At 37.9% G+C, this 19917-nt stretch overlaps 1 protein-coding gene across 5 annotated transcripts in view; it reads left to right on the top strand.

Annotated features, from left to right (window-relative positions):
* PPP3CA (protein phosphatase 3 catalytic subunit alpha) overlaps positions 1 to 19917 on the top strand; it is a 325951-nt gene that overhangs the window by 7888 nt on the left and 298146 nt on the right. The window lies entirely within an intron of this gene.

Below are 19917 nucleotides of genomic sequence, written 5' to 3'. Positions count from 1 at the left end.
GTATTCATACAGGCTGTATCCTGATGAGCCATCAATTATATTTCACATAAGAAGTCAAATAAAACACTTCATATTCCTCTATGGTTAGGTGTTCTGAATAATGGCTTAAATCAGATGGACTGGCAAACTGAGGACCTGGGCCTATGGCTGGGATCTCAAATCCTTTTCACAAATGTACATGCAGTAACTGAAACCCTGATATTAAAAACAAAAACAAACCCTGACTGAGAAAGCAGTAATGAATCATTAAAATATTACAGTTTTAGAATTCGATCTATTCTTTGTGAGACATCACAGAAATAGAATGTTGTGTTCTTCTTTTTATTTCCTTAATCCATGTCTTTGCCTTATACCAAGTATATTCCTACTCTATTTTAAAAGGATGGTCTGTCTGACTTTCTATGAACTTCTCTCTCTTGCAACTGGAAATTCTGCAGATGTCTGCAGAAAGCAAAACACATAAGTAGAGACCAGAGATTTATGTTCCCAGCTGCCTCCAGATGATGACAGACCACCTTACAGGGTTTGTCAGTGTCAGGTACTTCCTACAGTTAGGAAGCCAGAAGAACGATGGTTGATGTTCAGAAAGAGAGTTTTATTCATACAGAGCTAAATTTTAAAAGATCCCATTAGCTCTAAGTTTCTGAGATGTAGAGTCTCTTCTTATACTGTCCATACGGTAACTGTATGGACCCGCTTTATTTTTTTTATTTTTTGGGGGGAGGAGCTGTTACTTCTGATTTAAAATGTTCAGTTGTCTCTGTGTAGTAGTAGAATGTTTTGGAGATTCTGGTAGGTCGGTGTCTGAACTATGTCTCCCAGATTGCTGCATATTCGTGGAAGGTACACAAATTTTTTTGTTAATATGTATATTCAGAGTTTTAGTTTGAAAACCATGGTCATCGAATCAGTGTTGCCTAGCTCAATGCCTTGCTTCTTATGCCCTGAATCAGTTCTTGTCTGATGACTTTGAACATTGCACAATTCTCACTACACCTCCTGAAGCAATGAATGGAGACAAATTATGTATTTATTTTGAGTACAATTGTATTAAGTTCTGTCTTTTTTATAAATGGTTCTATATGATAACTGTATGGTTTTGGAATACTTCCTCTCCAGCCACATCAGACAATAGAATATGAGAGGGAGGCATTAATAAGGTGATATAATTAGATTCAGGGAAGTTTTGTTGTTTGGTCATTTGGACTGGCTTCACGCCAGCTGAGTTTAAAAGGCTAACTCCTTTTCAACTCAGCATATTAGCTTGAACTTGAAAGCTTTTTTTCGGTTTTTGTTGTATTTCCCCTTAGACTGATCAGTTTTTGACAGGTGAGAAAAGATATGTTAATCACTCAGTGTTTGACATATTGGGTGATTTATATTTTTTAATTATTGTTTAGATTTGGACTTGAAGAGAGAATGATTGGGAAAATTCCATGAAACAAAACAAAACAAAACAACACTCGAGACCAGAAAAACCCCTCTTCCTTTGTTTACATCTCAATTTATCATTTTCTGTAATGCTTTTGTAATTCAGAAACGCAGCCTTCTTCAACATAACCTCCTGCCCTCCTCCTGCCCTCCGCTGGCCCCCAAATGTCATTGGATTCTATCCAATGGGAAGATATATGGTCTATGAGAAGTTAAAAAAAATGTGGCACCAGCTCTGCTGACTCCTTATATTCTTCTAAGTGGGCTTCAAGCCATCGTTGACATTTGTTTTTAAACATCCTGTAAGCCATGCCGTTTTATCAAATTAAATTAAAAGCACAATATATTCTCTTACAATGACAGAACCTGAGTCAGGACTTCCAAGTTTGTGTTATTATTATTATTTTGCTTTTTACAAAGGAATTAAATTTTTTTAAATTAAACCTGGCATTGTTGGTCTGCTGTGCCTACTTAATGCTAATAAAGTACATGCATACCTTCTGTGTGTGGGCTTGATTATTGTCACGGTAACAGTTCTCATCTTTCAATTCTCATCCTTTGAGCTTTGATTCAGAGGACACCTCCTCTGGGACCGCATCTCCTGAAACCTTCAACTGGAGTAAGGGGACTCAGCCTCTTCATTTTCTTGGAGGACACTTTGATTAGAGCATGCTCTGTGAAGACTTATTTACCTTTCTGCCTCCTCTCCAGGAGAGAGGGGCCTGCCTCCACTTATCTTGGTATATTTAACCCCAGTACAATGCCTACTGTAGAATATACCCTTGATACGTTGGTTGGTAAATGAACAAAATAACAGATAAAGGATAAGAGGGATTTGGATTTCCAAATTATAGAGTTCTTTTCTATTATGAAATTTTGTGGATCCTAAGTCATGGACAGCTCACAAACATCTGGTGAGTTTCTTGTTTCATAAGTGCCAATGCTGTAGAAGGGTTTTTTTCACATGTATTTCTGAAATGCTCTCTCGTTAATTGAGATTCTATGTTTTTTGCCCAATAGACAGACTACAGAAGCATAACGGGCAGGAGTGGCTTACCCAGGGAGTGCTTGGTTGTCGGTGGCTCATTGTCAGTCAAAGGACATATAGGTCTATTTTCTCAGAGGTAGGTGATGTTTTCTTCCTTCAGGAAGACTGGTGATGATACCAAGTTGAGAGAGAGCCACTATGACAAGCCTCTGGGAGGCCCAGATTAGACTTCACAATTACATTGCTTACTTAGATAAATACACAAATGCAAATGAATAAAAGTCAATATGTTTAGGAATCAGAGCAGAGATGTAAAACATACTGCAGGCCCAGATAAGACATGTCTGTGTAATACTAATAAAAAATCTTCAGGCCCATTCCGTGAGTACAGGCTGCTGGTGAGTCAGCTCTGCCGATGGCACGTCTACCTGGTGGATGTTTTTCTGAAAACTCAGCCCTGGGATCCACATCAGCTGGGAGAGGGTATGTTGTGAGGCACCTGCTCTCAGCCCAGTCCTTACAGAGCACCACTGATCTGACCTAGTCCGCACTTGGTCAGATGGCTCCCCACTGAAGCAGGCTTTCCAAGCCCCCGTTTATGGGCTAGGATTTAGTCTGTCTCCCTAGTGCAAAAATACTTTTCTTTCAAGGAGTTGAAGACCAGGGAAACTATAATTTCTCACCTAAAATCACATCACTGTCACTGCCAATTTGCAGTCGGCCGTCAGGAGGAATCTCTCTGTTGACTACACCTCTGGCCAGAATTCTACTTGACTACTCTGTCTCATTTCCACATGCACTTTCAGAAATGCATGCAGAAAATTTGGAGGTTCTTAAAAAAAAGAGGTTCCTCCCCCTTCCCCAAGTGGTTAAAGGACTTAAAATTGTGAAAGGAACTAAGATTATTGAGTTTGAATAAGAAAAGTTTGGTGATTTATAGATTTCAGGTATTAATAAGTCTCTTTCTACAGTGGGTCACCCTCCTACGTTAATCTGTCACCACTATCAATTGAATAAGAAAAAACACTACCTGGAAGCATCAGGGATTTTGGTGACTTTTTTTTTTTTTTTTAATCCAGTCATGGACATTTAACACTGGGATGGGTTATGGGTGATCTTCGGAATGGAGAGAATTGATGATTCTCATTTATTCAGGTTGTAAATGTGATCTAAATCTAGAATTACAAAATTTTGAAGCTGGAAGAAACCTTGGGAATCTAACTCCTCATCTGGCCTGGAGCCAGTCCTCTGATTCTGTACTGGTGAGAGGGACTGAGAGATGAGTGGGAAAGCTTTTACCTCTTACACTTGCCAAAGTGTCTGAGCCAAAGCAAAACAAACAAATCAAACTCTTGGAATTGGAAGGTGTGGCAGTGATCTAGCTCAGTCCATCCCCAATTTGGAATGTTCTGTCCAGCCTTTGTGATGGATGCTAATCGCACTGTTTCATGAAAGCATGAAGGAGCCCCCTACTGACTAAGACCTGCTCTCACCTGGCCATTTCTACTTGTCAGAGTGTTTCCTTAGGTTTGACATCAGTTACTGCTCTGGAGTACACAATCATTGTTCCTAGCATTGCCCTGTAGAGTTCCCTAAGATGAGCCTTATCTGTCTTTCACAAGAGAGCTTATTTGATATTAAAAGCAACTTTCATGTTGTTAAGTCTTCTGGCTATTCCCCACATGACATTGTTTCTGGGTCCTTCTCCAGCCCAGTAGCCTTCCTTTAAACCATGGTGATTGTCAAGTTCTTTGGAAAATGGAGAAGTGAGTAAAGGTACATGTTGGCTTACCTCTTTCCATCGAACTTCCAGCACCTTGAGCTTGGTTGCCTAAGTACTCCTGCTTTTCTCTTCTGTGTTCTCATGCTGACCCTTAAACTTTCAGGTCCTTCACTGATCCAGTCTTGTATCCCTTGATGTCCCTTGGCTGGGGGGGGTGGGGGGGGGGGTTACTGCTACTGCCATGATGCTTTTACTCCTCATGGCTTCCTATTGAAATTCCCTTCCACTGTCATCTCCCGGTCCTGCAGCTTGAAGGTTCAAATACCTAACCTGCTCTATATGCAGAGCTTTCCAGAAAATCTGAATAGCAGATGCATTTTAGCAGTGACTTTCTGGAGGTGTTGCCTTCCTTTTACTTGCTTTTATATGTAATACAGACCAGTAATAAAGACAGCATGATAGCATGGTGATATTAGTGTGGTAATTGAGGACAGGCCAAGTCCCTTGTTTACTTTTCAAGTCGCACCATGAAGGCAGCTCAGCACCCTGCTTGCCCAGAGCCAAACTTGCCTTCTCTGCTTGCTCACTCTTCTGGGCACCTAGTCTTTGAAGGTTGTTGATAATATACAGCTCCTAAGGCCATTGAATTTGGCTAACCTAGTGAGTTCGATTGTAATTTGATACCTAGTTTAAGTTTCACGGAGGCCTAAAAGAGGCCAGTGCCTTCCAACTATGGTGTCACAACACATTTCTGTGTTACACTCAGCTGTGAGGTATTAACAGCTACTGACAACAACGTACAGAAGTTTGCAAATGACTTATTTTAAAATATCTATATATAAGCCAGGGTGGATTCCTGTTCAACCCTAAAATACTACGTTCGCTTGTATTCTGATGTTTTTCCTCATGCAGGAGAAGGGATGGAACTGTAGCTATCATGGTGGGCATCTTGCATAACGTACGGGCTTTTTGATCTTCTGATACACCGTTAATCACAGTGGAAATTGTACATTCTTATAGCCTATGGCAGTGTTTGCTCTATTCCAGTGGACATTTTTGAGGACAGTTTATTGCAATCTGGATTCATGCATGCTAGTGTATTATGTGAGTGAATGTCATGTGCATCTTGACAGAAAGGCTGACTTCTGCACTTAGAGAGTGTACCTTCATTAGCCAGATCTGCAGATTGGATAGATCTTGAAATATCCTGGGGTGATTTCAAAGTGCTTTATGCAGCCTGCTCTTTTCAAACATCTCCCACGGGCCATGGCCAAAATTCCATGAATTGTTATTTAGGATGAGCTTGGCCTTGGCCTTTGGGTAGTATTGAATTCAAGAAAAGTCCTGTGCTTTAGGAGACTTTTGAGAGTAAACTTTCATGTCTCCTTTTGAAGAAGAATGCCATGCCTCTTGCACCACTCAGTTTTCTCTCTGCTCCCTTCAAGTGTGATATAATTGTAATACCCTAGTTGGTAAATAGATTAAATAATCCATTATTGAGTATAAAATGACTGTTGAAAATATATTGTTTCCTTCACTTATCAGACCATTTTCCTACACATCCATCCTTCCATCCTGTCCATGCATGCATCACTGCTTGCCTGGGTCTGTGCTGTGTTCTTGGGGCTTAAAGTAGGCAATCTCTGAAGGTTGCTATCTAGTGTGTGTGTGTGTGTGTGTGTGTGTGTGTGTGCGCGCGCGCGCGCACGGGCGCGCGCGTGCGTAGTGGTGGTGGGGGCGGGGGAAGCAAATCACAACATAAGTGGTAATTACTTTAATAGCAGAAGATACTACATGCTGTGGAGGACAGTAAAGGAGTGATTCACTGTTTTTTATAGTTTGTACTTTAATTTTTTGGCAAAAATAAAGGGAAGCAATATTGTTTTTTTCCTGTGTCTTGTATATAAGCACAATGTTAGAGCATGGGCTCGTTTGTAAATATAGATGGAATAAAAGGAGCTACAAAAGGAGTGTTGAGTATTTATATGTGGAATTCTGTAGCTGTTACAGTTCACCTGTGAGCAAGGTGTATGAGAAAGAATCATGGTTTGTGGAATGTGGAAGAGGCTTTCAAAGTCAAGCCAACTAGTTCAACTATCTTCCGAAAAAAAAAAAAAAAAAAAAAAGGAAAACCACCTTCCTATTAAATGGTTAATAAGCCCTGCCGCCCCACCCCTGTAGAATATTTACAGTGATGAAGAAGCAGCATCAGAGTGTAGAAATAACATTGGTTTCCACTTTGATAAAATCTGCTTTTAAATCCTGCTTTCTCTATGTACCAGCTGTGTCTGTGGGGAGGTCATGTAACAACACTGAACCCATTTTGCTTACTGAAAAGTGGAACGGATAGTATTAATTTTTCAACTTTGCAAGACTATTGTAAACTATGAGAGGAATTGTATGTGAAATGCCTAGCTTACTGCCTGCCCCCCAAAAGACCTCAGTACATGCTAAGCATTGTGGGGATGGTGTGTTTTTTGTTCTGTTTTTGTTTTTTCATTGTTGGACAGCTCCTTTGAAAGCAAAGTTTTTTGCTTCTGGAAGTAACCTGCATTGAAGTATCCTACCCATTGTCAAATCCACTGTAGTGTGAGGGCCTCTGCCATTCCTCTGAGACTGGCAGAGGTCACCAGTGACTGTCCAGTTGCTGGCTTCTGTTGTATTTGACATAATGGGCCACCTCTTTCTTCTTGAAACATTGTCTTCATTGGCTTTTGTGGGCTTCCTCTTTGACCTGTTTGCCAGCTCCTCTGGACTGAATCCAGAATGTTGATGTTCCTTTTCTTTTTACAAGTTCTTCCATGCAGTTTCATAGCTTTACACGCATAGGATTGGTGACAGGTGTGTGCTGCTTGTAGGCTGATGAGTAACACATCTATATTTGAAACCTAGTTTTTTCCTCTGGAGCTTTCTCTCAAACCCTATACAGAACAGTTGCTGTAGATGGGTATGGTGAAAATCCAGTGGGGTATTTCTCCTGTGTTCCTTAGCCTGGCTGATGTTACCATCATCCATCCAATTAAACAAAGCTGTTATTCAGTTCAAGTTTTCTAAATGTTTCACGTAGTGCTACAATAGCTTCCCAACATTAGTCTTTTTGCTTTCAAACTTGTCCCTTCTCATAAATTAGTTTTCCCACTAGAGGGATCCTTTAAAAATGAACATCTGATTATGCTAATCCCATATGTGGTTGTTGATCTTCTTCTTACTGATTTGTAGGAACTCTTTATATATTGTAGAATTTGACCCCTATTGCATGAATTTTGAAAATACTTTTAATGTAGCATGTGTCACATTGTACTGAATTTAAGTCTTTTCAGTTGATGACAGTATAAGTTCTTGAAAGCAGAGAGAACGTCTTTTTATTCAAAGTGTATTCTCAATGCTTCTCTGTGTTTGGTCTATACAAAGTTGATTAAACTAAACTGAACTACTTAAAAAATTTCGATACTTTCCATGGCTTTGTATTTGCTTTACCTCTGTAACATTCTTGCTCTCTATTGTGTCCCTCTTCTGCCTAAAGCTTCTCTGATCTTCTCAGGCATAGCTGTCTGTGATACTTCTTGTACTTTGTACACACAGTATGTCACAAACATTTGCAACAAAATTTTCTCTTTGTGAAATTAACCAGGACAAGGCCTTGTCCACTCATCTCCCCAGTGCTTAGCATGATGCCTAGCATATAATTAGTCATATTCTCCTGCCCCACCAGCAAACAAATTGACCAGAAATGATATACCTGTTCATCACAAAAGCATAATGACATCAGTACTTCCTTTTTTCCCCTTCCAATATCATACTTTTTTTTTTTAATTGATATAGTTCAAGTTGGATTATTTTTCCTAGTACTCTTGACTTATCGAACACCTGACCCAGGTGTTCATGTAAATATATTAAGTCAAGTCTCCTCCACTCTGGATTTAGTAATTATTTTATATAATTCTACAAAGCACTACATTTAAAGGAATACCTCAAGTTTGATTTAATCTTGCTTACCTTATCCTCTGGTTCTAGCCTTTTTAGATCTTTTAATTAAACATTTGGATTCTTTTGATTCTTCTTTTTAGTTATTTGCCCCAAATTATGTCCTAAGTAGATTTTCCTAGGCCTTTTACCTAAGGCTGGCAACCAAATGAATTTTTGGAACCGGTCAATTTAGATGAGTGAGTACACAAATCTTTATTTTAGGTTCTACATATGTAACATGGGAAAAAATCCCACATATGTTAAGAAGCTTGTGGCTTCTGTACAAAAAAAAGGAAGTGCTTGTATAATTGGTTGTCCTTGATCTTTTCCTTACTTAATTAGTGTATTTTTCTATGACTGTACTTTGGAATGATAATTTTTTAAAAAAATTTCCAGTGCTTCTGCCTTCCCTGAGATTTATTTTAGTCTTTCATCATTTTAGGCAGTAGAAGAATGAATTTTCCAGGGATAATGATTAAAAAGTTGGTGTATTTATTGCTAGTATATGTTTTGTAATGCATTTCACACAATTATATTTGAAGGGAATACTTCAACTTGTCAGCTACTTTGCTTCTTCTTCATAGGATCTTAACATAAATAATACAGTGCCTTTACTTATTTTTGAGATTTCTGTTCTAAAAATGTTAATAATATTAATGCATATGCTTTGCATATGCATTACATAATTTTATCCTTCCAATAACTCTGAAGCTAGGGGAGAGGCAGTGCCTTTTGAAGGTCACACAGCAAATAAATGTTGGAGCAGGTACAGTAAAACCTTGGTTTGCAAGCATAATTAGTTCTGAAAACATGCTTGTAATGCAAAGCACTTGTATATCAAAGCGAGTTTCCCCATAAGAAATAATGGAAACTCAGATCATTCGTTCCATGATCCCAAAATATTCATATAAAAGTGATTACAGTACTGTAACATAATATAAAATAATAAAATACAAAATATAAAGAAAAATAAACAAATTAACTTGCACTTACCTTTGAAAACCTTCCTGGCTAGTGTGAGGGAGACAAGAGAAAGGAGGTTACTGTGTAGGACGACTTTCACTATCACTAATGGAATCACTGATGTCTGTTAGCTCAGTGGAATCTTTTTCTGCATGGGGGCTATTGTATACACTCTCACGGATGTTGACTGCAGTATGCTATTAATAAACTCTTGTCATATACTGTATTTAACATAACTGACAATTAGCAGAGGAAGGGTCTATATCTGCAGGCAGCCTGACCTAGAATGAAGCAAAGCATTCCTGAGCCTACTCTTGTATGGAAAAGCAAAGGACTGTCCATAGGTGCTTTGAAGTGACAAGAAATACACTAATGTCAGTTGTGGGCACCTTCCAACATTCTGAAAGATCACTGATTTCTGCCAAACATCGTGGCTTGAGACAGAGCATCCGAGCATGGGAGACCATCACCCCCAATCCTTCAGTGAGGTGGCAGGGGAGAGAAGAACTGTTGGCTCAGTTGTGATCTGTGATCGTGTGACATTTGCCGTCACATACTGCTTGTATTGCAAGATGTTGCTCATTTATCAAGTTAAAATTTATTAGAAATGTCATGTGGAATATTCGTAGAACAAGTTACTCGCAATCAAAGGTTTTACTGTATTTAGATTCCAACAGTCTCATCTCGAGATCCTGGGCTTTTCCTACCATAACACTAAGTTGAAGGACACATTAGACCAAATTCATTAGGTAGTATCTATGAATTGATAGAAAATAGGCATTTGTTTTTATCTAAAATATTATCACTCCTGGAAGTCATTTGAGTAGATTGTCATTGGCTTTTGTATAGCACACAAGTGCTAGAGAAAAATGTGTCATTTCTGTGGGGCAAGTACTTCTGTTTCCTTTTTAGAAATACATAGCCAGGGCACACAAACAATGGGACTAGAGTGTAAACTAGGCCTTACTTGGCCTTACTGACTTAATCATGGTGTTACAGGACAAACTAATCTAAAACATAAAAGGAAATGCTGTGAGTTACATAAAGAAGATATTTTTATTGGACCTTAAGTTTTTCTTTTAGGTTAAATCTATGCCCCCCCCCCCCAAAAAAAAAATCTAGTGCTAGCTGTTGTATATTCTGCTGGACTTTGTTTTAGAGACTTTGCTTCTTTATATTCATTTTCATATTTTTGTCACTAAAGCAAATAAAGGAAGCCACACATAGCTAAAGCGAAAGCCACTTCAAGGAGACGTCACATGAAACATTTTGAGGGGGGAGTTATGTGGTTTCATTGTGACATTTTAGATGCAAATGCAAATTGTTTTGAGATCAGAATTTTTCATTTACCACTTAGAACTCTGCTGTTCTATGACGAATGTTTGGCAGTAGCCTAGTCAACACTTTTTGAACTGATGTTGTGATTATTTAAAAGAGCGCGTGATGATTCAGTTTCTGAATTTTGATGCCTCTCTGAGGCAGGTGATTAAATACATTTATTTCTTTGTTCACATGACTGCTAAGCACATTTCTGATCCAACAGAACCTGGTTGGACTGATGTTGACAAGTCCTTCAGTTGAAGTAGTTACAGGTCACAGGCTCAGAAGATTTGGCCCCTTGCCTTGATTCCCTGAGTCTGTAAATTCAGGGAGCTTTAATTTCATCCTGAGACGTCTGGCTTTCCCTTGCTTCATGACCAACACCTCTATATGTGGGAAAATTTCTTCCCTGCCGGAATCAGCTTGGGTTCATATTTTCTTTTCCTCTCCTTATCCCCGTGTGGTATTTTTGTGAACCTTGGACTTCAAATATGACCTTTATTTGGTGGCTGTTTACAGGTGTACATTAACACATAGAAGAAAAATTTTGAAATAACTACAGTTCTTAAATAGGAGTACAACTAGGGTGTTTCATTGACAGTTCTTGTTTTGTTAATTTATATATATTGAAATGTAAGGTATTTTAGGGCCTTGGAAAAACAAAATATACATTACAACTTTTCGGCTGTGTGTTTATCTTAATCCTTGGCCTAAACCTTGCCTGAAATAAGCTTTACCTTTTAAGGAAATTGACACTGAGATATGATTATGCCTGGTGAATTATAGTACACATAGATATTTTGAATGTTACTGTTAAAGGAAAAAAATATCAGGTATGTCTGTATTTAAAAAAGAGTATCTAAGTAAAATAACCAATGACTAAGCATTCCATTTGTGCCTTACATGAACAATGTGAGCAAATATGAAAGAAACCTGTAAGAAATATGTTTTTTTTTAAATATCGCTTTCATTTGTATCCTAGGAGTGAAATTATGAAGTAGAAGATTAACATAGGAAGTGCCTCTTTTCGGAATTCCCCTATGGTATAAATACAACTTCTGAACTCACTTCACTATTTTTGCCCTTTCTAGAACTAATGAAGGAGGCTGACATATTTGTAGTGTATTCCAAATTTCAGAGATTTTTCTGATGGAGGAGAGGCATGTCCCTCGAGTCACAATATTTGATGACAACTTAATTGTAATGGACACAAGCGAGACTCCATATTGCCTTGCTTCTACACATTCTTAAAAAATGGAAATTTGCATAAATTGTCTTCAGTGCACACTATTTTTAATGATTTTTCCCTTTCACTCTTAGACTAAACTATGTATTACGAAATTGTGCACTTCTGTGCAAAGTTTCCAACTTTATGAGTTTTTGTGAATGATTGCTTTCTGCAGCGATGGAATTGTTTCCAATAATGGATATTTTTAAATGATTCTGTAATCATATTATAATTATGTCACAGGTAATAAAGGTACCATCTGTTCTTATTTGAACTTCTGTCCTATGAAGAGATAGCACTAGAAGTGATATTTTGCTTTTGATTTGGCATGTATTCAAGACATTACTTTCCTCCCGTACTGTTATCCCCAGCCACTGTTCAGAGAATTTCGTAAGTGAAGGGAGTGAAGGGGAGGAAAAGCCATGTTACACGTAGGCAGGGCAATAGTGAAGCAGTTAGAAATGGTGTCTGTCTATAGGTCATCCTTGGTTGACTTGTATTGTAATGCAGGAAACCTTTTTATGCATTTATCTCCAGACATGGCATTCTGGAGAGCTCATTACATGCTACTTGTTGCTGTTTCTGATGGAATCTAGAAAGAGGTCATAGAAAGGACTGGGATGGCAGGGTGATGGCAGACCCTCTTCGGTCTTCATAGACCCACCTGTTTCTGCTTTAGAAACATTTTACCATTCTTTTTGCGTCTCCTTAAATTGATCCATTGGGTTAAAATTACATTTATCTTTAAATGTGACCTGAATGGTGTCAGCTATTTTTTTTTTTTAAATTTAATGTTTATGCATTTCTGAGAGAGAGAGAGAGAGAGAGAGAGAGAGAGCGAGCACAAGCTGGGGAGGGGCAGAGAGGGAGACACAGAATCCAAAGCAGGCTCCAGGCTCTGAGCTGTCAGCACAAATCCCAACATGGGGTTCAAACTCAACGAATAGCGAGATCATGACCGGAGCCGAAGTTGGGCACTTAACCGACTGAGCCACCCAGTAGCCCCTAGTTGTTGTTGTTTTTCTTTTTTAAAAAGATGCTGTTTCCTTTCATCCTTGTAGTCATCCTTGTGAGGTAGTTAAGTAGTTAATATGGCAGCCCGTTCCACTGCAGAGGAGACTGTGCGTCAGAGAACTTATTTCTTGATCTTTACAGAGCTAATCAGTAGTGAAGCTGAGATCCAAAGCCAGAACATTTAAAAATTATTTTGAAGAATTTTCAAGCATACATAAAAGTTGAGAGAAGAGAGCAATAAACCTCCATGTACCTATCCCCTAGTTCAAGCATTGAGGTACCAAATTTCACAACATTTGGCTTATCTATACCTTTTTGCTTTTTCTTTCCTGAAGTATTTTAAAGCTGATCCCAGATAATTGCGTTCTCGGTAGTGCACATTTCAACTCTAGAGCAAACGTTTCATTTCTATACCAAATGTTCTAGGTATAGGAGAGAATGACATAATACAAAGACTGTGTAGAGGCCCTACTTTTATCCAGAAGACAAGTTATATATCTGTGTTCAGTGTTTTTGATATGGGTGGTCATCCTTTGCTACTCAGTTTTTAATAAGATAGTGATGAAACAGGTGATACTTATTGAGTCCTGATTCTGGGCTAGGAGCAGCCCTTCATGTCTCATGCATATTAGCTCATTTAGTTCACGGGAGCCCCGTGTTATATAATCATTTCCTGTGGGTTCAAGTTGCTTTTTAAAATTAATTATCTTTGTACATAGAAGTAAAATATACTACATTGCCTTAAATTGTAATATCTTCTCTACTCCTTCTTACCTTTAATACTAATTATAACAATGTATTAATGGAGAGCTAGCTGATGCTCAAAAGTGTGGTCCATAGACCAGGAGCATCTGCATTGCCTGGGAGCGTCTCAGGCCAAACCCCAGGACTTTTGAATTAGAATCTGCATTTTGAATAAGATCCTTAGCTGATGTATATGTATATTAAGCTTGACAAGCCCTAGGTGGCACTTAAATAGTGCCTCCCAAGTGTGACTGCACATGCCAGTCACCTGGAAAACTTTTAAAGCTGTCAGTGCTCAGTCCTATCCCTGACCAATTGAATGAGATTCTCTAGGTGAGGGCCTGGTGTCACTGTTTAAAAAAGTCTCCCAGGTGACTCTTAAGTTGTTAGGCCAGGCTTTAAAATGCCCTGGTTTAATAGAACTAGAGTATCTTTCCATTGTGTTTCAGCTACTTTGAACAAAAAAGTAGCTCATCTTTTCATCAAAAGTAGCTCATGATTTTCATCTTGCAAATCATGTATTGAAAATGATACCCTCAATATAAATGAGAATTGAAGATAAAAGAAATTCTGGACTTACACTTAATAACTTAATGTTATTAATAGCAGTCTTACTATTAGAAATATTGCATACCTAAAGAGAAAAGGTGGCCTATAAATGAAAGCATAGACCCTTGTCCTAATGTTTTCAACATTTGAGAGATTCTTCAGGTTAAAGCGGGATTTTTGTTCAGGCAAATTGGGTCTCTGGATCAAGGACACGAGATATTCAGACATATATTCTGACTCCATTTATTCCTTATTATGTTGGGTAAATGGGTTAATCAGCCTACCTTTGACGGAAAGGGAGACAGGTAACACTTATCACACGGACACAATTAACCTTAGTTTGTTGAAATACCTTAAATTCCTTGAATAAGAGGCACTGAAGAAAGTCAGACTTTCGTCTTTAAAGTAATTGCTTTCCCAAGCCCTGTAGTAGCACGTTTGTGTATTTTTAAAGCTACTCATTAGATTAGTAGCATTTTATGGTTTGGCTTCATCGGAGGAATGGCTTTAGACATGGAGGAAATGTGGCAGACAGATTAGGAGACCAGCACAGTAGGCCTGGAGACACTGGAATATTAGAACCATCAAATGTGGATACTTCAAGGGAGCGAAAGACTACATTTTAGCCCAGTGCCTTTATTTCACAGATGACCAAATTGTGGCAGAATTGTGAGTTTTTAGGGTCTTAGAGAGAAATGCATTGTCTATTTTTATTTATTTTTGATAGTTTTTCGTTAATCAAATACACTGTGTGCTTATATGTACACACGTATGACAAGTGTACCAAAAATAATGTAACAGCAACATTGAAATTGTTCTACAACAAAATATTTTTGTATCTTTTTGTATCTCTTTCTTCAAAGTTGTGATATCAACTAAATATGTTCTTTATCTCATGCATTTGGAATAGACTACGGTATCTATTTTTTATGGGCAAGATTAGGCATGTTTTTGTTGGCCTGGGAAAAGTTGCTATGTGAAGAGAGTGACTGTTATATTATTTATTTAACATTTAACCTGAAAGTCAAAATGTGTTCAAAAGAGCTCATTTGACAAGGGTTCTGAGTCAGAAGTATTAAAGGACAAATGAAACAAGGATTTCTTATTCTTAATCAGGGTTGGGGGAAAGGGCCAACCTTCTGCAGGGGAAATGACTATAAATGGGCTTTGCAGTTAAGACATCCTCTGTTGCAACAGCTGCCTTTCTGGTTGGCCTGGTTTTCCCCTTTCTTCACAGAGTATTGCTGCTAAAAACACCTTTCTGTTGGCTCTTGAACTCTGCCATTTGACTCTTCAGTTTTCTCTTGTTTCCTGCATGAAATTACATTTTCTTGCTTTGACTTGTGAAGCTTTGTGCAGCCTTGGAAGCAAGCTGCTTGCCTTTGTTTTCGTTTTGCTATTCCCATCTTGGGGGCTAGCTCACTAGTACTTGGTATCCTTGGAAGGGTTCCCTCATTTTCACGCCAGATGACAACAACAAATGATCCCAGCTCCTTGGTCCTTTTATAGCTAGCTTCTTTGGGAAGAAAATTTAGAGAAAGAAAATTAAAAATAAATTGTATTCAACACTGAAGATAGAATGACATTCACGCCCACTGATGGACTTTTTGGTCCCTGCTGATATTTTTAAGCCCGTAGGCTAAGGATTGTTTTTCCTTGCTTTAGTGATGTAATAATGCTGCCAAAGTAACACCCAACACTCATTTACCTATGAAATACTCTTGGGTGTGTTTGGCTTTTTTTTTTTTTTTTTCCAAATAAATACATCTGGTTTCTGAACTATACTTTTTTTTTAATGTAATTATTTTAAGTCAGTTGTACTAACAGATTCGTGTTTCTGCTTTTTTAATTCCAAGTGATAAATGCATAAAAAGGAAATGTGTGTGGACATGTCTATCTCCGTAACTGTGCTGTCCTGGGTTTGTTTATAGGCATTATCATTTGTAACATATGGGTGAGAAAACGGAATCACAGTTTTGGATAGCAAGGATCACTGGTGGACATAGAAGACCAATCATGTGTACTGTATAAGAGTCGTTTTGATAGCAAATAACATAAATCTCATTAAAATAGCTTGTCTTGTAAGTGGAAGTCCAAGGGATGGATTTGGCTTCCACACACATTGGGATTCTCCTCCTTACCCCTCTGTGATGCTTTCCTCTTCACTGTCTTTAAAAGGATGCAGGCGTTTTCTATGTTGGAGGAAAGATACCCACCAGGAAATCCAGACTTATATGGTCTTTCACTAGAGAACTCAGAATAAGCCTAATCCAGCATACATCAAAATCCATATGCTCCCTCAAAAAAGATTCTGATGAGATCCTATGCCTATCCCCTTTGGATCAGTCTTTGTGTCCAATGTCTGCCTATTTATGAAGTAATGGCAGCCTAATTATAAATTAGAATATTGCTTGTTGACCCCAAGATTAGAATGAAGGAATAGCTGTGACGTGTTATGTTTTGGTCAAGTTCTTGTAGCCTGAAACACTGCCTTTTTTCCACTAAATGTATATTTCTTTCCAAGGATCATGACCAGTCACGTAGAATCTGAGCCCTCTCCACTGCAGGAAACACAGTGAAAATCTTTTTCTAAATACGACATTGAAGATATTCTGTGGCAGTGCTGATCTGTTTTCAAAACATCGTTTAGCACCTTTACTGTTTTAATATCAATATACTTTGTAAGTGAACAAGTTTTAATTGATTACCTTTCAGGGTAGCTGTTTTGGGAATATCTATATGATTCCATATAAGGGAATGCCTCCCTGATACTAATGTATAATCTCAAGTGTAAACTTTTTAAATCACATTTGGAATAGGTTACTTTTGGATTTGTTGTTTTATGTACTACAAATACTGTATGTGTAAATTTTCAGTAGTTTCTGTAAGACAGAATACTATTTCCTGATTGTGTTCTTAGGTTTGATGGTTTTTGTGTAGTTTTGAAAAAAAAAAAAAGACTAGTTCACACAACTTGTAGCTGGTCTAGAAATTTGTTGAAATTAATGAATACTAAATGGATGCTTATGAGTGTGCGTTACTCTTACATGGGGCGCCCCTACTAATTAGCCTGTCCTTGGAGACATGCCAAATAGCTAAATATCAGTGGGCAGACTATCACCTTAATCACTTTTTAAATAACATATCATTAGCTTTTAAAAATGATAATGTAATTTGTTCCTCATTCTTTTTAAGGAAAACCCATTATTGAAGGAGGGTAAGATAACTTTCTCTTCTGGTCTTCCTTTTTAAGTCAGGCAACTTTTTTCAATCCAATATTGTTCTGAGACAGAATTCTTTGCTTACAAAAGCTTAGTAGTTCATAAGTTCTCTCAATGTGTGTCTGCTTTTAAAATAATTTTGCTTCTTTCATTATGTTCTCATTTGCTACCGGTTATTTGTGTGTGTGTGTGTGTGTGTGTGTGTGTGTGTGTGTGTGTGTGTGTTTGTTTTACTTTTCAGTCAAGAAAAGTAAAGTTCAGTCAAGAAAAGTTGCTTGTCAGCAGACAGGGACCTAGGATACATTGAGAGGTGTGGAAGCATGTGTAGAAAAAATTAGCCATATAGAGGTTTTAGAAAAAGTGAGAATCTCCAAACAAGTAATTGTGCATTTCTTAGATTTGAGGTCCTTCCATGCAAAGTTGCATGCAAGTGGTAATGTCTAGTGGACAGAACTTTGGACTATTAGAATTCTTTGGGAATTTATAGTGGGTTTTATATTCCTACTGAAAACAGAACATGCTGACTATTAAGTTATACTCAAGCATAAGGTCTTAGACCCTAACTTTAAGAGCACTATCAAATCTTAAACTGTCTTCTAATGACTCTGTTGCTGGAAGACATCTATTATATTTCCCTTCTTGGCATCTACTTCATAAACTTGTGTTACTGTTGGGTACTGAATATACAAACAGAGCAATTACTGCTGTATATATACACAACCCTAAAAATAAAATTTTTATAAGCCTAGTAATTTTAAGAAAGCTCTGAGGTTAATGATTTATTTTAAGATTGGTTGGGTAAGTATGATGCCTACCTTTTACCAAGGTTGCCTAAATCTAAGCACATCATTAATGAAGCCTATTTGCTCACCACTTCTATGATTCCTTTCAAAAATATTTCATTATATAAGGATTTTCTTTCAGGGAAAATTATTTTTACACTAAAAAATATTTAATAGTTGAAATTCCTTTTCTTAAGTATGTTGTAAACTTATTTAAGAGGAATAATTTAGGGGCGCTGGGGTGGCTCAGTTGGTTAAGAGCCCAGCTCTTAGTTTCGCCTCAGGTCATGATCTCACGGTTTGTGAGTTCAAGCCCCACATCAGGCTCTGCGCAGACAGTATGGAGCCTGCTTGGCATTCTCTTTCTCGTCCTCTGTCTCTGCCTCTCCTGCACTCTCTCTCTCTCAATCTCTCTCCAAATAAATAAATAAACTTAAAAAAAAAATTAGTTGGGACTGCGGTTTTCTGAAGCCAGGCCCTTTATAAACAGATGGTAGTAGGTTACTTCAGTAGTTGAAATGTTTTCATCCCATTCCATGGTTTAAATTTTTCTGAATCCATTTCTTACAAATACAAATTCAATATTCTAAAGCATGCATGTATGCTATTACGTTTAGTGGGCGATTTACATTCCAAAATGGCTTTGATGTGTTATTTACCTACAATACGCTTATATTGGAAAGTGAGAAATGGTAATAGGTAACACTTGTTGAGTAGTTATATGTATTGAATATTATTCCAACCTATTTTTCATGGAGTAATTTTATTTTCAGAACAACTGTAAGAGGTAGGTACTGTTATTATCCCCATTTTACAGATAAAGAAATTGAGTCACTTGCCCAACGCCACACAGTTTGTAAATGTTGACATTGAGATCTTAACCTAGAGACTGTGGTTCCAAAGCCCAATGTCTGACTATTATACATCATGCCTCTCAAAGGAGTGTGAGAATACTGGATTGTTGTCAAGGATATTATTAGGTGGACCTAAATCAGTTGATTAAGATTCTCTGATTTTGAAAAAAGTGGACAAATAATATTTCCAGTATCCAAATAATATTTGATGTGGTGAGTAATATCATTATATCATGTATATTTCAATATGATGGTATTTCTGTGTTTAATTTTGAGCCACAATCCTTGGAAATCTATTGTAAAGAATGACAAAATACGCTTACATTTTAGCATAGAATGGAACCATATAAAGAGAATTGTAGAGGCAGGGAAGATTTGGTCTAGCATTTTAAGATTGTGGTGATATAGGGGAATTCATTTATCTGCTAACTTTTCACAAATACATGAAATTTAAGGAAAAATTTTACTGTCTTGATTGTGGATTGAATTAGTAGAGAGTACATCACCTTACAATTAAAGGAGTTGAAGGGTTGTGTGTGTATGCTTGTGTGCATGTATGTGTTGGGAATGCTGGGACACACAGCCCTGGGACCATGTTTAAGGGACAGCACATGATCTAGTTTTATTTCACTGAGGACTGTTTGGCTGGCTCTGTTTCCCTGAGTGCAGCCAGACTGATTATAGAAAGTGATTGTGGGAAGTCAGGAAGGTTTCTGAGACAGTAGATGGTAAGGTAAATGCCACGAGGAGTGGAACATTAAGGAAAAAAAAAATTACAGAGAATTTCAAAGACATTTGTTGTATGTGAAATGACTCCTTTTTCTATCTTCCCAGAAAACTTTTTGGGGGCACCTGGGTGGCTCAGTTTTTGAGCACCTGACTCTAGATTTAGGGTCAGGTCATGATCTCTAGGTTTGTGAGTTTTAGTCCCATTCAGGTTCTGTGAGAGCTTAGAGCCTGCTTGGAATTCTCTCTCTCTCTCTCTCTCTCTCTCTCTCTCTCTCTCTCTCTCTCTCTCCGCCCCCCCCCTTCTCTTTCTCTAGCACATTCTCTCCCTGCCCCTCACCCATTCTCTCACTGCCTCTCAAAATAAATAAATACACTTAAAAAAGTGATTTGGGGGAGGGGGGTTAG

The sequence above is a fragment of the Panthera onca genome, chromosome B1, assembly GCF_046562875.1.
Source record: "Panthera onca isolate mPanOnc1 chromosome B1, mPanOnc1 haplotype 2, whole genome shotgun sequence".
NCBI lineage: Eukaryota > Metazoa > Chordata > Mammalia > Carnivora > Felidae > Panthera > Panthera onca.
This window is presented reverse-complemented; position numbering and strand designations above follow the sequence as displayed.